Source organism: Cryptomeria japonica, chromosome 9 (assembly GCF_030272615.1).
Source record: "Cryptomeria japonica chromosome 9, Sugi_1.0, whole genome shotgun sequence".
Lineage (NCBI taxonomy): Eukaryota > Viridiplantae > Streptophyta > Pinopsida > Cupressales > Cupressaceae > Cryptomeria > Cryptomeria japonica.
In genome coordinates this window covers 145,293,563-145,310,261 of record NC_081413.1, presented here as the reverse complement: position 1 = coordinate 145,310,261, position 16,699 = coordinate 145,293,563, and positions in this window count along the sequence as shown.

Here is a 16,699-nt window from a genome sequence, read left to right as displayed (position 1 = left end):
TTCCTAGGAAGAGATTGATGAACTGATTGCTGAAGCCAACTGGTCAGTTTTTATGAGTGGTCACCGACAAGTCAGCCTAATGGTAGGGAGAGTGAAAGAGATAGCTGATGAAACTGCTGACAAATGGGACATATTTTTTGTTGAAAAAGAAAAGAAAGAGGAAAGGGAGAGACAAAAAATGGATAAATCTTTTGTGAAGGTATATCAAAATGATAAAGGTAAAAGAAAAATTGGTAGTGTACCTGTTATAAAGGTCATAGATAACCTTTTCCCACCAGCACAGAACACCCCACCAATAACTTCAGGAACATCGATACATACAAACAGTCAGTCGAATAAGGAGGCTGAAGAAATAACACATGATGATACTAATCCGGATTTTGAAATTCTCTTTGCTATGAATGTAGACACACAAGATGTTAATATTGTTATGGATAAAGAGACTGTAGAGGTAAAGACAACTAGTGCTATGAACATTGAGATCTCTAAGTCACTAGTTAACACTGCTGACTCCCAGAACATTGAAATACCGATGGAAGCTAAGAAGCATGACACTGAGAAACCGACATATGCAAAGGTACATACACAGACTGAGAAAACAACAGAAGCAAAGGTAATAACACAGAGTCAGAAACTGGCAACAACTGTAAATAAAGAGGAAACAAATGATGGAAACAAGGAAGAAATTATTAAGGTAATTGGTCAAGTATCTGTGGAAAAGAAAGTTATTGCAAAATCGAGCACATCCACTACAGATTTCAGACCTACAAATGTAACAGATGTTCTTTTGGATTCAATTAAGAGGATGATAGTGCAACGACTTAGCATACAAGGCAATTGATGATACATTGCCTATTTTGAAAATGATTGCACCGACATGTAAGTTAGATCATATTGATGGTTCTTTGAGTAAATTGGACGCATTGTCCAAATTTATTGCTTCAAATGTTCTAACTGTAGATAAGGTTAATGAAGAAACCATTAAGGATAGGGTAAATAAAGAAAAAGGTGAATTCTTTGAGAAGACTATCAAGGACTATATTAAGCATATTGATTCCTTATTACTGGTACTTAATTCATTAATTTTGGAATATAAGGAATCGTATAAGGAAGCTTGTAAGCCTCACCACCTGACTGGAGACATTGATGAGAAGATTAAGGAAACACAAAAGGAGATAGATAACATAGCAGATAATATGATAGGTTCTTCATAACTTACCTCCGTTTTTGAACAAGAGATGGAATTTTTTGAAGAAAAGATAGAAAAATTGAAGCAATAAAAAGCAAGGATAAGGTTGATGGCCCAGGAACTGAAAAAAAAACTTGGTCCAAAATTGGACAGTCTTATAACTCAGCGGGTTGAGCTATCTAAAGCATTAATTCAAGGAGAACAATCACCGGAGCAACAAATACATTATCTGACCGGCATGATCAAGCAGACATAAACCATTATCTCTGATAGTAATAAATTCATGTAGAGCCTAAATCTAATATTGGCAGATATCTTTCAAATTGTAAATAACCGGTTACAAGCGATGAGGTAGAATTTTTGTATTCTTTGATTCTTTTTAACATCCTTTGTCATTGATGTCAAAGGGGGAGTAGTATGGAGAGAAAAATGTATGGAGAAAAATGCACAGAAGAAATCACTTGCTCAGGAGGAGCACACTTTTTTGGGGGGATCATTTTTGGACAACAGTTTTTTAAATTTTTCTCATGAGTGTTACCATCAATGCCAAAGGGGGAGATTGTTGGCATTCTACACTCACATGAGAATGGTTGATGTTGTCATTGATGGCAACCAACTAGTAATAGGATTCTATAGGTTCATCGACAACACAGACATTATTCACCGGCACTGGCAGGTGCAACAAGTTTATTCATCGGCATTTAGTTTACACTGACAATGAAACATACCAGCACTCAGGTTGACATGAGACAAGTTTTGTTTATAATGTAATTAATTATTTGTAAGCCGACATGATGTATTGTAAAGACTCATATATGTATGAGATCTTATAGGTCATTGTATTATAAGCATGGAGAGGCAATTATGTAATGGGATTATGTAGAAGATAGCAAAAAGATTTTGTAATAAGGAAGATAGGTTATGTGAGTGAATATCATTCAGCGGCGGGTTTTTGATTAAGGTTTTTAACAAAGCTTAAACCGATACTGAATCAAGCATTGCAAATGCTATTTTGAGCAGTACATTGTCTTGGATTTAATTATCCATTTTGTAGTTAGTGAGACTCTTTCATTGAGCAGTGAGCTCTAGGTTGTTGGTCTTCCTGCATGTGTAGGCCCCTATTGTAAGTAATATTTATTCATATTGGCTAGTGAGTAAATATTGTGGTTCACAAATCCCACCGAGGTTTTTCCCTTATTAGGTTTCCTCACCAAAATATCTTGTGTTATGGTGTGCATTCATGTTGTCTCTGTTATTTCTCTTTGCTGCATTATTATTTTTTTATTGGTACATTAATTTGGGTTGCAAAGTTATAAATAAGTTCAAATATTCCATTAACCTATTAGACACTGATTCACCCCCCCCCCCTCAGTGTCTTTGGGACTGTCATTGTATCTAACATTCAACCTTACATATCTAGGTTTAAGTGGTTCCAATGTAGAAGCCTCGTCTTCTTCCACCGATTGAGCAACATCCTCTGCACTATTCTGCTCAACATCATTTTGAACTTTCGGTTCAATTATCACTAGCTTGTGTTCATCTACTGCATCATACTTGCTGGTATCATTAGATTTGTTAGAATACTCATCAATTTTCACATTAACACTTTCCACAATCTTCTTGGTTCTTTTGTTAAAGCACTTGAATGTTTTTCTCTTAGTTGAGTAACCAAGGAAATTTCCTTCATCACTTTTAGGATCAAACTTTCCGGTATACTCATCTCTCTTTAGGTAACACCTGCTGCCAAAGACTTTGAAATGACTAACATTAGGAGTATGACCATATCATAATTCATAGGGAGTTTTTTCACTACCTTTCTTTACCAATATCCGGTTCATTGTGTATATTGCAATGCTGGCTACTTCTCTCCAAAACATTTTAGGTACATCCCCTTGTATCAACATTGTTCTTGCTACTTCAACTATGGTCTGGTTCCTCCTTTCTACAATCTCATTCTACTATGGTATCCTTGGTGTAGATAGTTGTCTCTTGATTCCATTCTCATCACAGTATTTTATAAATTCAGTTGATGTGAATTCTCCACCACAGTCAGATCTCAGGAACTTTAGGCCCTTACCAGTTTCTTTCTCCACTAAGGCTTTAAATGCCTTAAACTTTCTGAAAGCATCATAAGTATCCTTAAAAAATGTAACCCGCATCATTCTTGAATGATCATCAGTAAATACCATGAAATATTTATCACCTTGAAAACTCCTAGTCCTCATAGGACCACATAAATCAGTGTGCACCAAATCTAAAATATTTTCAGAAGAAAATGATTTTCTTTTGAAAGAGGAAGTAGTCATCTTACCCAACTGACACTCCTTACAAATCATATTGTTTGGTTTGACTAGTTGTGGAATACCTCTAACCATACTTGACTTGTTGACCTTGACCAAATTATCAAAATTTACATGACAAAATCTTCTATGCCATAGACAACTATCCTCAACTTTTTTAGCCAAACAACTATTATTGTTAGTGTTTAGATGGAATAAGTTACCTTTTGTTTGTTTACCGGTAGCAATAAGTTCTCCTTTGCTTCCTAAAATCTCGAACACTCCATTCTTGAACTCAAGATGATAACCTTTATCATTTAGCTGACCAACACTCAACAAGTTATGCTTCAATCCTTTAACCCAATACACATCATTACCATTACCTTTTTCATTTAAGGAAATTGAACCTTTACCTTTTACTAGGCATGGTGTATTGTTGCTAAATATCACTACTCCACCATCAAATTCTTTAAGTGAGATGAACTTGTTCTTGTCCCTAATCATGAGGTGTGAGAAACCACTATCAATGACCTACTCATCACTGTTGTCAATATGAGATACTAAAGATTTCCCATTAGAGAGACCTTCCTTAACTGCTACAAAAACAATTTCCTCATTATCTTCATCCTCTGATTCCTCATCAATAACACCTTCATCTACCGCAACATAACATTGCTTATTACCTTTTCCCTTAAACTTTATAAACTTTTCCTTCTGATCACTATTAGGACAATTAGCAGCAATATGTCCTATTTTGCTACATGAGAAACACTTAAGAGGAAGCTTTCTTTTGTACTTACCAGTGCCTCTAGGAATTTTCTTTGCCAATAAAGCCTCAATTTAAATCAAGTTATGTTCATCATCCACTTCTTCATTACCACTGCCATGATGACTTGACCTATAATCATGGTTATGATAGACATGATTTCCTTTTCTTACCGATGCATTAGTTACTGATGCTTTGAAATAAGATTCTACATTAGGTACACTATTGTCAAAGCTATTCAATTCAAAAGCAGTAAGCTTGCCTATCAATGAATCAATTGTAACTTTATCTTTGTTGATTGACCTTAATTCTTGGATAATAGATACTCTAATAGCATAAGCGGGAAGTAAAGTTTTAATCATTTTTCTTACCATTGTATCTTCTACTATGGTTCCACCAACACTTTTGATTCCTCCAACTACTTCTTTTATTCTATGTTTGTACTGGGTGATGTTCTCAACTTCCATCATCCTCATGTCATCAAACTTGCCTCTTAGGATTTCTTCTTTAGCTTTTTGCACATTCTCATCTCCACCATAAATCAACCTCAACTTTTCTCATACTTCATAAGTAGTTTATATACCATGAACATCAATATACTCAGAATCAAAAAGAGTACTTACAATGGCTTCCAATGCTTGAACATTCTCCTGCTGCTCCTTGAGTTGATTTGTAGTCAGAGTACCGGTAGGAGGTGTGTACTGATTAACCACATGCTGCAAGAACTATGGCCCCATACCTTTGATATAGATCTTCATTTGGTCACTTGAGTGTCTGTAGTTATCCTTTGTGAACTTAGACCCCTCGTTCTTCATCATCTTGGATCTTTACCTCAAGCAGTTAAGCTTCTACACAAAGAGGACCTAGTGCTCTAATACCAATTGTTATTATGAGGATCTGATTAATACTGAGAGGAGGGAGTGAATCAGTAATAAAATAAATATGCAACACTTCACAAAACTATACTAGTAACAACTCAAACAATCTTCTAAGTTGATTTAACAAACCATTCACTCAAGTGTTCATCAATATGCAAACAAAGTAAAGATATCAAATGCACAAATCCACAATGCATCCACCATATGAACACATAGATTTTTGATGTGGAAACCCAACTGGGAAAACCACGATGGGAATTAGCACCCACAATATGTATTTGCACTGTTTTGGAATGTGCCTGGTTAAAGGCCTAGCCCGGTTAAGATCTTACAATATGCTCGGTTAAGAGTAGACCCTGTGGATGAACCAATGAGGACATTAACATTTATTTGAAGACAAAAGCAGACAAGTTATTGATTGCAGAAGTGTTTTTATATGATATCATATTTGGAGGAGATGATGACATGAGTTTAACTTTTGCAGAACAAATGAAAAAGAAATTTGAAATGCCTTTGATAGGTGAAATAAAAAATTTCATTGGTTTGTAGGTCCAATAGATGAGAGGAGGAATCTTTATTAGCTAGTCCAAATATGTGAAAAAGGTATTGAAAACTTTTGGAATGGAAGACTCTAAACCGGTTGGAACCCCTATGGTTATGGGTTGTAGATTATCCAAGGAAGATGATTTAGATCTAGTGGATGAAATTGAGTATAGATCAATGATTGGTAAACTACACTATGTTGTTCATAGAAGACCAAACATTGCTCATGTAGTTGGTATAGTGGCTAGATTTCAGAAAAGTCCTAAAGAGACTCATATGGTGGTAGTGAAGAGAATTTTTCAGGTATCTTAGAGAAACTATTGATTATGGATTATGGTATCCATACAAAGGAAAATTCTCTTTGAAGGTGTTCACAAATGTTGATTGGGTAGGTAAAGTAGATGACCGGAAGAGCACAGTCGACGGTGTATTATTTCTAGGAGGAAGACTGGTATCCTGGACTAGTAAGAAACAAAGTTCCATTTCTTAGTCTACAACAGAAGTAGAGTATGTGGTTGCATCTATGAACTGTACTCAAGCAATATGGATGAGTCATGTATTAGAAGGATTCAATGAGAATATGATAGAACCAGTGGTTATATATTGTGATAATACAAGTGCAATAAACATTTCAAAGAATCTTGTATTGCATGCTAGAACAAAGCATATTGAACCAAAGTATCATTATCTGAGAGAAAGAGTGCAGGAAAAGAAAATCAGGATGGATCATGTGTCAAGCAAGGAGTAGTTGGTTGTCATCTTCACTAAGCCATTGCCTAAAGCAACCTTTGAGTATCTTAGAGGCAAGATAGGGGTTATACCCCTACAAAAGGTCAACTAAGATGATGTTGCAACATCAATCTAGTGAACTAATTGAAGATATTTCACTGTGGATTGATGAGAAAAGGGCTACTCCTCAAGGAGAGTAGCAAAGATGAAGAAAACAATAGTAGTAGAAGATGATTTTGACACTTTGCACCTTTGGCATTGTTGTCAAAGAGGGAGAAGAAAAGTAAAGGGGGAGAAGAACAATGAATAGAAAAAAGAGAAGAACAGACTAATGAAGGGAGAAGAACAAGTGAAACAAAATAGAAGAAGAAAAGAACAGTACAATAGTCATAACAGTTAGAGTTCCAGTTTTGCATGGTGAGCTTTTGGTGTTACCATCAATGTCAAAGGGGGAGATTGTTGGCATAACTGATGGAGATGATGATGAGATGAGAAGATGACCAGTAAAGTTGATATGATCAGGTATATGTTGTCATTGATGTCAACTAGTTCGATCAGATACAAAACTAGCAGAGGAGAGAAGGAGAAGTTGAATCATGCATTGTAGTTAGAATTGATGGTTGTGGTTCAGAGTATATGTTCATAACATTGGCATGAGTCTGTGATTGAAATCACATCAAGTTTGGTGAACTGGAAAGCACATTTATAATTGACTGTTATGAACTATATGAAGAAGATTAAATACCTATATCAGATCTTTAAATGGTAATGATTTAAGGTTTGGCAGTGGATCTTATCATGATAATAACTTAGTGATGATGTGTCATAATCCATGTGTAATGATAAGATGGTATTTGAGCGCGTACAAGGATCAATTTCTTGGAAAACAACAAAGTTCTTAAAAGAATGAAATAAGGGTTTGATTGCTTATCAAATCGATGTGCGGTGATCATTCAACGATGGAAATCATCTAGAAATTTGTTGAAATGATGTGAAATTTATTTTGGCGGAGTGTTTTGCCATGCTAAATGTAAATTCATTGTATCTTGTTGATGTAATTAGGGTTTGTAGCTACCCTAACTGAAAGGTGTATTTAGGGCTAGTTGGAGAAGATATTTTGTGTCAGTGGTTTGAGAAGAAGGTATTGCCGAACCAGTTTAAAGTGTCTACATGTGTGTAGCAGAGTTGTGTTGAAAAGGGTTTGTACTAGAAAGCAAGGAAGTGTTGTAATCAGATCATTTGCCCTATTGTTTCCTAACAGTTACAACAGTTTGTAATCCCTTAACTGGGTAGATCCTAACAAGTCTGATATTATAAATCCCTTCACCGGGTGGCTCATTAACTTCAGTTCAAAATCCTCTAACAAGGTAGAGCTCCTAGTAGGGTCTACTCTTAACCGGGCTAGGCCTTTAATTGGGCGCATTCCAAAAGAGTGCAAATACATATTGTGGGTGCTAATTCCCACCATGGTTTTCCTAGTTGGGTTTCCATGTCAAAAATCTTTGTGTTCATATGGTGGATGTATTATTGATTTGTGCATTTAATATCTTTACTCTGTTTGCATATTGATGAACATTTGAGTGAATGGTTTGTTAAATCAACTTACAATATTGTTTGAGTTGTTACTAGTATAGTTTTGTGAAGTGTTGCAGATTTATTTTATTATTGATTCACCTCCCCTCTTAGTAATAACTGGATCCTCATAATAACATGCATATACATATACATATACATATACATATACATATACATATACATATACATATACATATACATATACATATACATATGCATATACATACATAAATAAATATATGCATACATTATGAACATACTCAAATGTTGAGAGGGGGGGATGAATCAACACAAACTAAATTTTAACCATTCATTAACCTTTAGAACACCCATATTTTTATGTGAAAAACTCAAGGAGTGAAAATCCATGATGATTATCCACTCCCAATATATCAAACAAGTATTACAATGTTTGTTTTAGGATTACTGTCAAGGAAGCTAACTGCTCCTTGAACAAACTTGCAGGCTAAGGCACACTACCCTAAGAAAAGATACAAATGGACTTGCAAACTAAAGATTACTTCTCTAGGGAAAGATACAATAATATTACTATGACAAACATAATATGAACTGCTATACAAGAAGCATCTAACAAATGTTGATAGTGCAATTTACTCTTTGTAGCCCAAATATTCTATCACACAAATTTTGCACACATCATAATCATCTGATATACCACTAATTAATTTTTCATATTAAAAGACTTCATATCAACTCTCACATATCCATAAATGATTTATCCTTCCTTAAATATCCTCTGCAACATCCTAAAACATCAATTAGGTCAACTCAAATAGGACCTTACAAATGAAATGTGCAACAAAACATAGATTAGCCTCAAATGCATTCATCACCATCAAAAATAGGTTGTATATCAATCCAAGACTTAATTTAACACTAAACATGTCATATCATTCCCTTCAAGGCCAAAGAAATAGGTCAACATCAACCAGAATCGAAGGAATATAACCAATTGGCCGAAATGTCAATACCATTGTTAAAATTGCTAATTGTTTGTTTTTTTGTCATCAAAGAGAATCAAAACATTATGTGGACCAAGATGAAAGCACTAGAGAGCATCTACAACATTTATACAAACATTTCCTGAAGTAATCAATGATCAAGTGTTGGTGCAGAAGATTAATAATACTGAACTGGTAAACATTGTGTAGACCAAACAGACTATGTGACATCAACATGAAGAATACTATGCACTGAAGCACTAACACACCTAAAACTCATATTGATGATCCAATACAATATCCTTGTCATCTTCCCAAAACCACATAGCCATACCAATTCTTATAGTAGAATTTAGAGCATTATAGTCAGCCAACAAGATTACCTTATACTGATAGACTGTGATTTAGAATACAAACCCTTAATGAAAAATGGTAGAAATATACCTTACATCCTCCTTTACTTAACTCCAAAACTACACATACAAAATATGAAATGCAACAAGATGCAAAGCAATTATTAGCTCAGAGTCATAGGAAAATGCACTATTTCACACTTAGACAATTTTCTTCAAACACAAAATATGAGATTGATCTTAACCTTCATCCAAATGTCATCCTAATCATGTAGACACCAACCAAAGTAACTGCATCATAGAACCAAAACATAAATCATGTGTATTTATAAATAATATATGTCTTAATTGATATACTTCCATGAATACCTCTGCTAAACCTCTGGACAATCTCCCTTTATAGATTCAAGGTACGGATTGAGTTAGAAAGGCACAACTACTCTCAAATATGCCCAACACACAAACATTCATTGCATAAATGACCACAATACATATTCCAATCATCTCCTCAATGGAAACACATATTGTTAGACATCAGGTTGAAATAAAGAACTTCCTCTATTTTGATTTACCCATCAATGGTTATTGTCCATTTTCCACAAACCTGAGTAGATTCTTCACCATCAAATTTAACTTATCCATCATTTCGAAATTGTTAAAATTTCTTCTATCACATGTCATGTGGCTTGAGCATCCATTATCTTTCACCCATGCATTTAGCTCCTCTTTTGCATGGAGAGTAGACCACACAATTAATGATCTTTCATTATTTTCATCAAATTCCTTATATTCTTTGTTATCATCAACTTTCATAGCCATAAATAGTGTTTCATCACTAGAGTCATCAGAGTCCTCATCTTCAAATGAATGGGTACTTTCTTAGAATCAAAACTTATTTTAGACTTATCTCATTTATCCCTATCATCTAATATTTTGTTTCTATCATCTCCTATTTTGTTAATTTCTTCTTTGCAAGGACATCTAGATGCAAAATGACTAGTTCTTCCATAATTGAAATATTTTAGTGGTAACTTACCTTTGTATGTTTTGGTTCCCTTCTTTATTCTTCTCACAAATTTTTCTTTTTCTTCATCAAGGTTGTCATCTAGGTCAACGGATCATCTTCCACTTTCTTACTTTCTTTGAATGTGGCTTCCTTTTTTGTTTCATTTGGTTCAACATCTCTCATCTCAAAAGAAGTTAGAGCACCATATCTAGTTGATCCATTGTATATGTATCAAAATCTCTCCTTTCTTCATTAGCGAACACCTTAGGAACAAAATATTTAGGAAGAGTCCTAAGTACCTTCTTCACACCTTCATCTTCATCCAATCTTCCACCAACACCTATGATTCTAGAAACTAACTCTATTACTCGGTGTATGTAGAGCTATCAACTGATATTTTTCATCCTCTAACATCCTTAAGTTCTCAAATTTCTTTTGAGTTTCTGTAACTTGACTTGGTTTACCTTCTTGTCTCCTTTATAAATTTTAGTAAGTTTTTCTCAAACATATTTGGTGAAATTGTAGTCTGTTACCTTTGAGAGTTCAGTATCAAATAGACTACTTATAATTACACTCCTTGCCCTTTCATTGTTCTCATGCATTCTGATCTCATTTGGAGTAGTAGGTGGAGTAGAGGGAGGAGTATAACCATCCATAATAGAACTGAAAATTCCATATCCCATGGAGTTCAAATATGATTCCACTCTCATCTTCTAGGAGTAGTTTGTGCCATCAAACTTGTAAATCTTGTAAGATCCATCATGTGCCTTCCAATATCTACATCAAGCAGTTAATCTTCCTCTAGAGGAACATGGATCTGATACCAATTGTTGAACACACCTTAGGATGAAGAGGGGGGTGAATTAGTCTACAACAAATAATTAAACTTTATTTCACAAATCACTGTCAACTTAATCTTAACCTTATCAGTTGTAATGAAAAGATAAAATAATAAATCACCATGCACAAGAGAACACCAAATTAATGTGGAAAAACCAAATAGTAAAAAACCATAGTGAGAGTCAACTCACTATATATAAAATTATTACAAATTTGTTTTAGGCTCACTACCAAGGAAGTGCACTGCTCCCCAAAATGAACTTGTAGGTTGAGATGCACCATCCTACGGTAAGATACAAAATACTTGTAGGCTAAGAGTCACTGCCTCAAGGAAAGATACAAAAGTTTCTAGAAGACCAACTATCTCTAAGAAAAGTACATGAACTTATGAAATAATAAATAATAGGCCTTCAACAACACTACCCCCAATAATCTCCAATTATGAAGTTGTACCTAAATTTCTATCTCAAGCAACCAACTTCACTACAATCATCACTCACTTCTTCTACCAAAAGTTTGCATCGTTGACTCTACAAAATATATGATCATGTAGGTGAAACATGTACACACACATTGGTCTATCCACACATCCACACCATCGGCCTTAATTTGATCTTCTATATATACCATATTCTTCATTACAAATATCAATTAGGTTGGATAGAATAGAGGACAAGCATAGGTCCTATCAAGTTGGCCACCAAAACATAATTGTAATAAATGTGGTCCTATCTAGGAGATGGAAAGGACTTAAAAACATCATATGACATCTTTCTAAATAGATCTAACCAACATACATGTTGGCACACATCCTCCAAAATCAACAACAAGATAACGTGTAGAAGAAATGTGTAGCACATAATCAATCAACCGAAAAATATATCTAATAAGTGAAACAACTCAATATGGATCCCCACTGTGAGATAAAAACCTATTCACCAAAATCAGAAAATAACCATACCATTGCGGAGAGCATGAAAAATTAGCCCAAATAAAAAAATATTGCACACAAAAAGGAGCAAAATTGAGCAAGATATGGGCCTTCAAAGTTGACCCCAAAATTCAAACTTCTCAATGATGAGGGGTCTAAAATTTTCAAAAAGATACTGATGCAAGCTGATGTCAGTACTTCACTATGTTAAATTTGACATTCGTAAGACCATCAAAAAATAGTCACAACCCTCTTGCTGATTGTACGAATAGGGTGACGTGGTAGGCTGAAAGGTCTTCTTGATGTGTATTATGTATTGTACGAATGCTTAGGTGGCAAGCTCACTAGCGGTATGGTCGGATGATGTGGCAAATTTGATAGAGAAGACTGTATAGTGATGTGGCACTTGAGTGTCTGCTGACTGGGCATTGTGTGATGGTGAAGGTACATCTGTTATGACATGCTAATGTGGCCAATGACTGGGCCGCTGATGGGGGCTATGATGTGTTGGTTTGTATGACTGTCATGGTAGGGTCCATATGACATGGCACCCATGTGGTGGCTCTCGACTGGCGCTGAGTTGGCAGATAGCGAAGCATGGAGGTGAAGACGACTGGCACGGATGGTGGTGCAGGTGGCAGGCAATGTTGACAGACAGTGAGTGGACGATGGAGGCGGGAGGTTCACCGGCTAAAGCAAGGCTGTGGTCGTCGGAGAGAAAAGCCGACAAAAGTTGTAAGGCTTGTATGGGTACGGTCGGCGAGTGCCTGCACAAAAATGTCTGCAAGGTGTAGGCTACGGGTTTGGGGGTAAATAACCACCCCCCCTGCCCAAAATTATAATTAAAAAAAAAACATTAACAAAGCCCGTTTAAAACAAAATTTCTGTGGGTTTAAAATTCAAGATAAGAAATCGCAAAAAATAAAATATTATTTGTTTTTTGAAAATCTGTATTGTCTTTAGTCGAATTAGCTAAATTTTCCTCCAAGCCAAAAATTTGACTTTTGTCAAATATGGATGAGTTTATACTTGATTTTTATGGAAATGACCTTTCAGACACAATGGTGAGGTCAAAAATGCTCTAGGATGCATCCAAAATGCACAGTACCTTAGATCCAAAATTAGAAGCCTTCCCAGATGTCTCCCAAAACCAATCAATGAAGCCCCAATGGCTCTGATAACATGTGACATTTTTCCAAGATCAAGGACACAATGAAAACCTCACAAAAGAGAGATAATAGTTTGACAAGAACAAACTATATTCTCATAAATATGCAAAAGTGATCAATTGTATTAACCAATACCATGAATATGGGCTTGCTTATATAGGCAAGGCCAAATGGATATGTGAGCACACAATCATTACATGTGGCCCAATGAGAAACAAGGGTAGGTAAGGAAATGTAGGGGTAGGTAGGAGAAATAATATAATATTCCAAAAGAGGTGGATCACCCACCGAATATGGAATGTAACAACAAGATAAGACCACAAAAGGTGGAATTTCTCCTACAAGTATCATCCCTATGTGCACACTTCCCTAAGTGTCTCATATCCAAACTATGATGAGATGCATTATCCTAAGTCAACTTAAGTAAACTATAATTATATCCTTTAAGAATAAATAATTACACCAACACCCACAAGCTATAATATGACCCAAATCCAACTTAACACAACCTAAAAGATTGGTGCAAAGCATCATGAATATAGCACAATCAACATAACAAACTTTGTCTGGCAAATAGCTACAAGTTACCCAAAACATCAACATTAGACATAATACAACACCAACTAGATCAACTAATCACCTTGCAGAGTGTATATGGACATTCCTTGAACATCCAACATCATTACCAAACACCACTTTATCATTGTCACTTCAAAACATGCTAATACAAGACAAATAGATACGAAACACTTAATTATCAAAATGCCAAGAAACAAAGTCCCAAATGTAGCATGAACAACCATACTTGTGGAACACTTCAACACTTGTAACTTGAACTAAGATGAAGAAAAAACATTACAAGTGTGTACTCCAAGCCATAGCCACAAAACCATAAATGTGAAGAAATGCAAAGCATTTTCTAGACCGAGATTAAATATAATCTTGACAAACAACTAGATTGTTAGCAAACATGAATCACTAGCCACTTTAGCTGCAACACTAGGAACCTAAAAAGATACAAGTGTAGTTTCCATAGAGAAAAACCATTATGTTCAAATTCATAAAGACCATATCATCAAATGCAGAGGAATGTGAAGCATTCTTCCAGCCAAACTTTAAATACTCTTTCATGCATATTACACCTCACCGTACTACAAACATTCCAAAAATAATATTTTCTTGATCAAGAGGACCGAGACCATAGAAAAATTTCCTTATTGAGTGTGAACATCAAACACCAAGATGGTGGAAATACACAACACAAAGCCACTAGAACTAGTGACAATTATTTTCTCCTTTTCTAACAAACCATATCATCAACAATCTCCCCATTGCTTTGACATTCTCCCCATTGCTTGGACATTATCCCCATTGCTTTTACATCAAGTACAACACATATTACCAACAAAAGACAAGCTTTATAGACCTATTTTTTTTGTCAATTAGGATAATTTTTTTCCCATGTACATTTTCTTGTGTAAACCTACTTTTTATTACTAATCTAAGCTAGTATAAGTGGGTTTTCCATGTGTCAAGTTTTTCTTAAGTACTACCCTATTTATTTTCTTCCATTCTTATTATGTTTTAAAGTCTAAAAACATCCTAAAATTTCGAAGTGTTGGTTGTCTTTGTTTCATTTTATTTAAAATCTAAAAGAAAACAAAGTTTTAAACTTTTGAGATTATCCATCCTATTATACTAGAGCATCCATGTATGCCTTCCATTTTTCCTTATCAGGTTATGAAAATTCATCCTCCTAACATAGCTTTCCTCCCAATTCTAACATCCTAGCACTTTTCCTTGTAAATTTTCTTCATATAATGTTATCAAACTATTAAACTATCCCATGATGGCATACCACCAATCCGAGCCCCAAAACCCAACCCAATATCTTATAAAATTTTAATTATTGTTATTTTGAACTTCTACTTCTCCTAATACCATTTCCTTAGATTCCTCAATATTTTAACCCAAAACATTTATACTAAATATGTAAGTCTTTCATTTGCATTGGACTTTCAAATTTCCTTATACTATCACATCTTTCACGAGCTTTCCTCGTCATATAGTTAGAGTTCCCTTTTCCTAAGTTCCATTCACATGTCATACCACACTTCTAACTCCCAACATTATTCTTTTAATAAATAATCTATCAAAGTTAGATTTGTGGCCATCCTTCTACCTAGGTACTTGTTTCCTATTATATCTAAACCTCATCAATTTCTTCATAAATTTTCTTAAATTCAAACTTTGTACCATCACTTCACCTTGATAAGTATCTTACTTTTCCATCTATAAATTCCACCACCCAATAACTTCTCTTATACTTTACATTAGAGTTAGACATGGAAACTTTACTTCAAAGTGGTACTAGATTTGAGTCACCTCTAAACTCCAATCCTTTACATTCTAACACTCTCTCATCTCTTTAGGACTATTTGTGCATACTCCCTCCATATATATGACTTCCTCATCACCTCTAATTCTTGATACTGACTTCTCAACTAGCATGTGGTATGAGGTATTCCAAACCTTTGACTCTAAATAATTTGAAACTCATATATTTTATTTTATATAGTCCCACATACCTACCCGCATGTTTAAAAGCCCATTTATGACCAAATTTGATTTAGTGACTAGTTAAAAAGTTTTTTTGTCACTTAAAAAAATAATGCATCGTTTGGGCATAAAATTTGAATGGATTTTTTAGTGATAATAAAGAAAATCACATATGATGCCACTAATGAGATAATATGGCCCTACAAACACCAAATCAGAATGGATAGCACCTATAAGTCATATTTATGCTAAAATACATGGATTCAAAGGATAAAATTGTGCAATGGTCATTATATATTTTATTTTTATGGTTGAGAAGTGTAAAACATAACATTTATTTCATTTCATAAGTTTCTTTCTAGAAAATTTTGTGAGTAAACTTTCACCCTCTATACATAAATATTAAGGCCAACGGTGAAAAACATGATGGTGAATCTCAAGGGAATTGATTTTTCATTCCTATAAGTAAATCTTTGAGTCCTAGAAGAGGATGGTTTAAAATTTATATGTTGAATATGACAATTTCATATTTATATATTCTCTTTACAAATACAAAATAGTTTTGTCTTATTTTTCATGGTTTTGTACCCTAGTTGTAGATCTATATATGGGTTTCATTTTTTATGTGAAGGATTGATTTTTATTGTAGTTTAGGCAAGCTATAAATTTTGAAGACTCATTTAAGATATTAATGTAGAGCACCTATATACTATTCTATAAATGTATTGATAGTTTTATTTCTTTTTATAGTTTCAATGACTTTGTAAGAATCATTTAGTAAATCAATAAAAGAAACTTTTTATGTCATTTATGCATACTCTCTCCATTTTTCTAACTATTTTAGGTAATTCATGGATTTTCTCAATTCACACTTGTTGATCTTTATATCACTTTTTTTTTATTTTATCTCTAAGAGATGC